General features: G+C 47.5%; 2 protein-coding genes across 2 annotated transcripts in view; one reads left to right on the plus strand and one right to left on the minus strand.

The window, feature by feature from the left end:
• The window catches only part of Slc25a20 (solute carrier family 25 (carnitine/acylcarnitine translocase), member 20), a 30,739-nt gene extending 21,664 nt beyond the window's left edge, over window positions 1–9,075 (minus strand). The window contains exon 1 of the mRNA XM_005410173.2: window positions 8,025–9,075. The gene's annotated coding sequence lies outside the window, so the exon portion shown is untranslated. The remainder of the gene's footprint in view (window positions 1–8,024) is intronic.
• A 73-nt stretch (window positions 9,076–9,148) lies between these two features.
• Arih2 (ariadne RBR E3 ubiquitin protein ligase 2) overlaps window positions 9,149–9,433 on the plus strand; it is a 74,871-nt gene continuing 74,586 nt past the window's right edge. Inside the window, exon 1 of the mRNA XM_005410170.2 lies at window positions 9,149–9,329. The gene's annotated coding sequence lies outside the window, so the exon portion shown is untranslated. The remainder of the gene's footprint in view (window positions 9,330–9,433) is intronic.

Here is a 9,433-nt window from a genome sequence, read left to right on the forward strand (position 1 = left end):
TTTTGGTCTTTTTTGGGACAGGGCTTTGCTATGGAGTTCAGGCTGGCCTTGAGCTCACTTTGTAGCCCAGGCTGGTCTCGAACTCGCAATGATCCTCCTGCCTCAGCCTCCCAAGTGCTGGGATTATAGGAGTGTGCCACTATGCCCGGTGACACATTAGATTTTCCAAAGATGACTGCACCAACATATACCTCATTCCGTTGGGGTGGGGCTTCATTCTCTACCCTTGAACCTGAAAGGATCTTTATAACTGCTTCAATCAATAAAGTATGGTATGACTTTAAAGGACAGGTCATAAGGGTAATATACCTTTCATCTGTCTCTATCTCTGTCTCTCTCTCCATTTCAGTACTGAGGATTGAATCCAGGGCTTTTGCACTGAATTACAACCACAGCTCCTTTTTTTGTCTTTTTGAGACAGGGTCTCAGGCTGACCTTGAGCTCACTTTGTAGCTCAGGCTGGTCTCGAACTTGCTATGATGTTCCTACCTCAGGCTCCCACCAGGCCCAGCTCCACAGCTCTTTCTTTAAAAAAAATTTATTTTTGAGACAGAGTCTCCCTAAGTTGCCCAGGCTGGGCTTGGATTTGTCATTCTCCTGCTTCAGCTTCCCATAGCTCTAGGACTACAGGTGTGCAGTACCAAACCTGCCTCATCACAATTTTTAATAGCTTTTTCCAGTGTATATTTTATCAAAATTTAATAGTGCCCTGTTTTTGGACATTTAGTTTTCTGCAAACTTTATTAGAATCAGTGTGCCAAAGTATGTATTTTTATGCACATCTTTAAAATTTTGGCTCAATTTTTTGGCTTAATTTTTAAATATTAATTTCCTAGGAAGAAACTGTCAGTACTTAAAATAATGTTAGTAACACCCAAATTGTTTATTTAACAGAATAATATTGAAAATAAGGTTGGATCTGTGTTTCAGAAACTCATCTTTAACAGGGTAAAGACAGAAGATGAATATAGCTAACTAGTTGGCCTCCCATGTTCACCGTTTTCACATCTGACTCAACCAAATGCAGGTCAAAGGTACCTTTATTCACTTGTTTATTTATGTTTTTTTTTTTTTTTTTTTGAGACAGGGTCTCGCTCTGCAGTTCAGGCTGACCTTGAGCTCACTCTGTAGCCCAGGCTGGTCTCGAACTCACAACAATCCTCCTGCCTCAGCCTCCTGAGTGCTGGGATTACAGGCATGCGCCACCACGTCCGGCGTTATTTATCATCTTTTTTGACATAGACCTTACTGTGTAGTTAAGGCTGATCTTGAACTCAAGGGAATCTTCCTGCCTCAGCCTCCCAAGTGCTGGGATTATAGGTGTGCACCACCACCCCCAGCTCAAAAATACTTTTAAGATTGTGTGTGTAGCCAAGCATGATAGTATACACCTGTAATCTCAGCATTTGGAAGGCTGAGGCAGGAGGATCACTGATTTGAGGCCAGCTCAAATTCAATACTGGCTTGCACTGCATGGCAAGACCCCGTCTCAGAACAAACAAACAAAAACAATGAAGATGAAAGAAAGAAAACAAAAACCAGAAAGTGTTTGCACTGACTTATCACTTCCCTAAACAATACAGTACAACTATTTATATAGGATTTACACTGAGGTGTTATAAGTAATCCAGAGATGGTTTGAGATATTCAGAAGGATCTGTGTGCATGTAGCAAATCTGTTTTTAGAGCATTCACACAAATTTCACTTTAATAACAAATCCTTCAGTTTAGCCAAGTTCAATGGCTATAGCTGAGGCTAGGGATATAGCTCAGCGGCATAAGCACCTGCCTGGCAAGCACAAGGTCCTGAGTTCGATTCCTAGTACCAGAAAAAAAAAAATGGCTATAGCTATACTGGGCAAAATGGCTGCAGTGAGGTCAGGATTTCTGTCTTATTCTCACCTCTTGATGCTTCTCAAGGACTCTGAAGGGCATCATCCTCTGAGTTACTGGGGCTGTTGAGAGTGCTGAGAGTACCATGAGGCCTGGGTAACCTGGGGGTCTTTCCTTTGGGAGAGCTGTTTTAACCTCTGACTTAAGCTTTGGGCACAGGGGATTATGCAGCAGCCCATAAGAACGAGCGTTCCAACAGTAATGATCGGAGAGGTGAATATGGAGGCCATCAGTCCTTTCCATTTTCTAAACCACTGTTCTAATAGGCTGGAGAAGGGGTCATTTATCCCAGCATTTTCAGCCAGTTCTTCTGACAGGGTTGTTAGGCCCCGGAGAGCCTTGGTGATTGTGCCATCAGGGGTGGTATTATTTAGAATAAAAGTACAGCACTGAGTTCCTATCATGACCCAGACACCACCTTTTTCTGTAAGAATCATACTTAAGGCAAGTCTATTTTCCCAGGCCATTTGGCTGGTGGGCCCTAGTTGTTCGGCTGTACCCTTGATTGCATCCCAGGTGTAGTTTACGAAACTTTGTTGATTACAGTAAATATAATTTATCCAATCTACATTTTTGTTAATAGCGACCCACCAGAAGTAGGTCAAATCCCTTGGCTAACTAGTTTCAAGCTTTAAACTCATTGGGGACCTTGCATGGGACACTGATAGCATCTACACAGATAGCTGGATCAAAGGAACAGGGTGGGGCGTGACCTATAGAATGGTGCCTCCTAGAGGTAGGGATGGAGGGATCAGGAGAGGAACTTGACCTCTGAGTAGTTGTGAAGGGAATGATTAGCTGGACCAGGGCACAAGTTCCACTCCATCCACTGGTTATAAAATCTGTCATAGAACCACCAAACACTTCCACAGGGAACAGTGAGGTTTACAGCCTGAGGGATGTTTAGACCTAAAAGCTGTTTTGAAGATATACATTCTGGAGTGTCCCCTACACTGGGACCAGTGTCCTCAGTTCCCCTGGGGGCAGGTATCAAATCGTAGATTTGGACTGGGTGATTTTATGGCAAGGACAGGGGGACACTGGGAAAAGCACAGCTAGGCTCTGACAGGTCTGGTTTAGCCCTTCAGGATTAGGATTGGAAAACAAGGTAAGGAGGCATAGCACCCCTTCTGGATTGGAAGTCCAGTTAAGGAGAAATGTGACCACCTGGGTTCCAGGTCTTCCAGAGGCACAAACATAACAATTAAACTTGTTTATATTTTTTATGAAATATATATAATACATATATAAAAATATATAATTTTTAATGGAGTATTTGACCCATTCATACCAAGCATTACTCTCTGCATAACCAGTTTCTATGGTTAAAGTTTGTTTGATGTCAGTAACTTGAATAACTCTGACTTTAACTGGGTCATTTGCAGGGTGGTGGGTTTGGGTGAGTGGGTAGGTCCAAAGATTGTATTCATAGGGGACAGTGTGGGTGTCAGTGGTGACAGTCTTAGGGATAACATTTTAATGCAGTCTCACTTGGTGACATCTGCCCCTAACCCATACCATAGGAAGACTGAAGAGGTCTGATTCCTGGCACCAGAGTTGTTAATAATCAGTCAAAGGGGACTGCATTGATTGATTTGACAGTTGGGTGGGGTTAACCTTCAGGCAAGGGTGAATTTGGCTTGAGTTTAGGGCAGACTATGGAGGAAGTCCAGCCTTGCCATTGGATGGTCCATAGTACTTGTGCCCAGTCATCATAGATCCCTCCCCATATGCACAGTCTTTTTTATCAGAACTGTGCCCCACTGGATTCCCTTGCTAGAAAGGGTAGAGGGATTGTTATGGTTGATACATGGTGTCAACTTGAGAAGTTTAGAAGTTTAACTGTCCAAGCAGGGGGTCACACTTACTTTATAAACATCCTGAGCCTGTGCAAGAGGAAGGCACAGATATGGTGTGGATGTAAAGGACCCACCCTAGGGTGGAGAGCCTGCATACAATAGAAGGGTGGAAAAGAGGCTTGCTCCCCCTCCCCTTGGGCTCTTGTTGCTTTTGCTGTCTTCTGCCACCTTGAAGTGTTCCAGGCCACCCTGCCTTGGAGCCAGCTAATTATGGACTGAAACCTCTACAAACTGAAACCTCTACAAACCTTTCCTTCCTTAATTTTGAGTGTTGGGTATTTTGTCTCAGGGACAATCCTCTTTCCTTGTATATCATTTTGTGAATGTAGACTGTAGCAAAGGCATACCTAAAATCTGTGTAAATGTTGACCTTGTTTTCAGGTGAATTTAGGCTTGGATAAGTGCCCATAGCTCAGCTTGTTGTAAGACCATCCTTGCAGGAGGGCCTAGGTGAGAATATCCTCATCTAAGGTGACCATAGCATATCTTGCCTATTGGACTCCCTTTTTGACAGTTACTTCTATCCATAAACAGAGCACACTCAGCATCTGTCATGAGTTCCATTTTCAGGTTCAGGCAGTTCGAGGACAGTCTATCATTCAGTGTGAGGCAATTGTGGTTAAAAGGGCCCAGCTCGGTGGTCAAGTAGGTGGCTGTGTTGAGCAGTCATACAGCTGCCAATATCAAAGAGGGTTCTCACATAAAAGTCCCTGATATTGGGTAAATCAGCTGTTGGAAAGCCAGTGGTGTCCTGGGTTATTGAGAAGGTCTAGCACCTGAACAGTCAGATTTTGTCCTAGCATGAGCTTGCCAGATTCCTTAATCAGAACAGTAGTTGCCAGGATGTGGAGGCAGAGCAGCTAGCCTTTGGCAATAGGGTCCAGGTTCTTAGATGAATAAGTCACTGGTTGGTCCCATGGGGCAATGCTCTGGGTGAGTACCCCCAAGGCGACATGTCATTGTTCATGGACAAGCAGATTAAAAGGGTGAGTCACAGGCTGGGGGGATATAGCTCAGTGGCATAAATGCCTGCCTGGCAAGTACAAGGTCCTGAGTTCGATTCCCGGTATCAAAAAAACAAAAAACAAAAAAACAAAAACATGCTTAAAAGGGTCACTCACATCTGGAACACCCAAGGCGAAGGGTGTTAAGGTCTTTTAAATGTTATTGAAGCCAGGGATATAGGTCAGTGGCATAGTACCTGCCTGGCAAGCTCAGGATCCTGAGTTCAATTCCTGGTATAAAAAAAAAATGTCACTGAAGGCTTTTTCTTGTTCTGGGTTCCAGTTTAAGATGTCAAAGTCTTTTCCAGACAAGGCATCATATAGGGGCCTTGCTTTCTCCGTGAACTCAGCAATCCAGATTCTGCAGAAGCCAGCTGCTCCAATGGAGTTTGGGAGTTTCTTTCTTGTGGTTGGGTCCAGGATGGAACAAATAACCTCTTTTCTTTCAGAGGGCATGGTGTTCCTGATTTAGGTCAAATCCCAGGTATCTGATCTTCTGTTGGCAAATCTGAGCCTTTTTCCATGAAATTTTGTATCCAGTCTCTGTCAAGTGTTGTAGTAAGGCTGTGGGGCCCTCCCAACATTTGGGTTGAATTTCACTGGCCAGAAGAAGATCATCTACATATTGGAGGAGGGTACACGGATAGTCTGAACTGGGGAAACGGGCGAGACCAGCAAGAGCCTCTCCAAACTGGGTAGGTAAATTCTTGAATCCTTGAGGCAGTCAGTTCCAAGCCAGTTGACTGTCGAGTCCAGAGTGATGGTCTTCTCATTTGAAAGTGAAGAGAGAAAAAATAAAAATTAAAAGAAGGAAGTGAAGACAGGTTGGCTGGCAGAGGCCAACTGGAGGCAGAAGAAGGCATCATTTAGGTCTAGACAAGTATACCAGTGGGTTGAGGGTGACAGAAGACTGAGAAAGGTGCAAAGATTTGAAACTGCAGGGTGCAGGGCAACCACAGTGGTATTGATAGCTTGGAGATTCTGGATGGGGTGATATTTTCCATTCAGCTTCTTGACAGGTAGAAGGGGAGTATTTCTGGGTGACTGGAATTCTGTGAGAATTCTCTAACTCTGGAGTCTGAATGTGAGGCTGTGTTCTCAATTTGGCCTCCTGGGACATGGGATATTATCTCATACAAGTGGGGGTCACACCAGGGTGGAGTTCCACAATCAGGGGCAGGTAATTGATAGCCAATCCAGGTGGAGAGTCTTCAGCCCAAACTTGGGGAAAAAGGGCTTGAGAATTTCTGGATTTGCTTCATCTCATTGTATGTTCATCAGTCTCCATTCCTCCTCCCATGGGACTGATGGTGAGGAGGAAGTATGACTGTGGAGCTGAGAGGGACAGAGAAGTGGGTTTTGGGGAAAAGGTGATGGTGGCTGCCAATTTGTACTTAGACCATGGGCTCTTGGGGATCCAGTGGATACAGCCTGGTCTGGCCTAGTCTGAATCTGCCAGGCTGATGAAAAGATTGTCTTCTGGCTCTAGTTAAAACCTTTGCGGGTCCTTGTCTTTTAATCTGAGCTGGCATTCATTTTTCCAGTGCCCATAACCTTTGCATCTTGCACATTTATCATCTGCAGGTTTTCTTCAACCTGAGGGTGAAAGGGGGTGTAGACCCTGTAGGCTTCACAGAGTCTCTCACAGAAATCTGAGTGACTTTTGACATTTTTTTTTTTTTTTTTTTTTTTGGTACTGGGAATCAAACTCAGGACCCTGCGCTTGCTAGGCAAGCGCTTGTGCCATTGAGCTATATCCCCAGCCCAACTTTTGACATATTGATGGGCTTTTTTTCTCCTCTTTTTGAGGCTTCTGAGAAGAGCCTGTCAGTACTGCTGAATGGCCTCATTTCCTTCTGGTGTACTGCAGTCTCAGGCAGGTTGGTCCTTTGGAAAGGCTGAAGCGACCCATCCATCAGATCTGAGCAAGGACTTCCCCCTTTAACCAGTTTTCTGCTTCTGTCAGGATATGGCATTCTTTAATGTTGAACAAGGTCACAAGGAGTTTTTGACAATCATCCCAAGTGGGCTAATGAGTTGGGAAGATGGAGGTTAGCAGATCGATCATGTCTTGCGGTTTTTCCACAAGTAAGGAGTAAGGAGTTTCCAGCTGAACAGGTCAATTGTACTGAAGGGCTGCTGTAGAGAACAGGGGGAGGAGTGGAGCCCTCTGTACCCTTAGAGGGCACCAATTGGCAGGGTAGGTGTGCAGGGCAACTGTAAGGCAGAGGGCCCCAGACAGAGGGCCTGCATGGCCAAATACAGGCAATGACTGATTGGACTCCCTGGAGTTGGGGGCAATGGAACGGGGTGAGGTAATGGTGGGTAGACTGGTGGAGGAGTGGGCAAAGAATAATGGGGTGCTGGTGGGGGACTGGGAAGTTCGGGTGCCTCAGTAGAAGGGGCTGTAGCTGGTGGTGGTGGCTGATAAGGTGGTGGCAGATCTGAACTTGAGGGGTCCTTGTAGAGGATGGCCTTGATAGGCCCTGTAGGTAAACTGGTGTGTCCCTTTTTGTTAGAAGGGATGTGAAATTTCATGAGGAGGATGGATTTGGTTGGCACATGGTGCAGAAGCGGAGCCAAGGCAGAAGATTCAGAGCCAAAGTTAGCCAGGAATCGATGTAGGGAAATTGGTTCAGCTGGCCTTTGGGTCCCATCTCTACCACTGCATCCCTGATGCGGTGGACTTCTCTTTCATTTAATGTCCCTTCAGGAGGCCAAGTGGCCGGTTGATCTCACAGAAGGTGTGGAGCCATCCAGGTTTCATTTTAATTCCACAGTCACCAGAGAAACCCTTCTTAATGTTTTTCAGGAGGCATTCTAGGGCAGTGGGTTTAGTATGACTAGATCCCATGCTGACTCTGTACAAGCACGTTGTTCGGAGATGCAACAAAGGAGGAGTGCCCTTGTATGGGAAGACCACTCAGATGCTGGTCTGGGCCCACCCCTCTCGGGCACAAAGGTCTATCTTAGCAATAGTGCATGTGATCCCAGGCCCAGTCAGTGACTCCTATTACACGGGAGTGAATCGCCCCTGAGCCATGTGACAGACCCCGGACCTGCAGGACAAGCCCACTCAGACTCCATAGCTGAAGCTGAGGAGTCACAGACAGGAGCATCCAGAGCAGCTGGCTTACCAGGGGTTCATTCAGAGGTAAAACATACCACCCACCACCCAAAATTTTGGAATCTGACTAAGGGGTGATAAAGCTCCTCTTCTGCCTGCTGGGACGGGCTTGACTACCAGAAGAACCCAGAAGGGTCTTACCTGATTCAGAAGTCTGGACGGTTTAGTTCGTTCTCTTTTAGAACTGGCAATGGAGGCTGGGGTGCCCAGGTCGGCACCGCAGAGGCTGCAGAGCGGACCTCAGAAGTCAGAGGGGCGCGCCTCCTCTCGGAGTGCTGCCTGGAGGTGCAGTGGGGGAGACCTGCCGCCACAACCCACGGCAAGGGCCGTGCAAGGCTGCAGCTGTCTTCTCTCATTTCCCAGTGGACACAGCAGAAAGTTACGGGAAAATTGAGTTGACAGCAGGAGCTCACGTGAAGAAAGGAAACTTCTTTTAACGCTGGTGGACCCAGAGGAGTAGTCTCCGAAGTCTGGGTCCTGATTACAAAATATGTCTCTTTTATAGGGCAGTTACAGAAACGAAGATAAGCATAACTGAAGGCTATGGTACATTGGGTAACTTGTGGCAACCACAGCCGCATGAAACAAAGTTGTTTTCAGAACCTTCACAAAAATTTCAGTTTGATAACGAATCCTGCGGTTTAGCCAAGTCCAGTGGCGGAGAATAAAATGGCTGTAGCTGTACTAGGCAAAATGGCTGCAGTTAGGTTAGGATCCGTTTTACTCGCTACCCACACATTTGGCTACCGGTCTCAGAAGGTGCTGTAAGTACTAATGACAGTTCCTATGCTGCGAGAGGAGAAAGTGAAACAAAAACATGTAATCTTGTGTGTAAGAGGAGGCTGAAGAACTGGGCAGTGGTGGACAAAGCCAAAGCAGGCACGGTCCACCTAGCAACTCCCTCTTGAGACAGACTGGCAGAATCCCCATCTGGCTCCCCTTCAGCCAGGCAGCTGCCGGAAGCCCAGGATCCTTAATCCACCCCGCGGACGCTGGGCTGTCTTCTCGGTGCCCTAAGCCGGAGTAAGGAGCCAGTCAGAAAGGCTGCTGTTAAAAATATCTCGGCCGGAGACGCTGGTGAGCCAAAGCAGGAAAAGATGTTTAGCTCTTTCCTTCCATAGGCCAAGGCCTCTGTTGCCTCCCGCAGCTGCTGGCGCCGAAATCCCAGCCCAACTCGGTGGGAGAACACGTTCACCTCAGAGCAGCTCCGAGGGGAAGCCCTCCCAGGACCCCGCCGCCGACCGCCGGGCGACCCCAGCCGGAAGTGACGCAACTGCGCAGAGCACTTCCGGAGCTGCGGGGACGGCTCTGTTGGAGGAAGCAGCGGGGCCCGACCGGCGTCTGCTCGCCGCCTCCGCCGTCGCTGAGTCCCAGTCAGACTTCTCTGGCACGGCCTGACCTGCTCTGGCCTCGCGGGGCTCTGCGGCCGCGAGGTCGCGCCTCCCGGTAAGTGCGCGGCCCGGGTCGAGGCCTTGTTTACCTGACGAGCCGTTGGCGCGGGCGGGGGGGCCTCTCCGCGCGCCTTCCCGGTCGGGCCCGGGCTTCGCCTT

Source organism: Chinchilla lanigera, unplaced genomic scaffold (genome assembly GCF_000276665.1).
Source record: "Chinchilla lanigera isolate Chin_1 unplaced genomic scaffold, ChiLan1.0 scaffold00131, whole genome shotgun sequence".
Taxonomy (NCBI): Eukaryota; Metazoa; Chordata; class Mammalia; order Rodentia; family Chinchillidae; genus Chinchilla; species Chinchilla lanigera.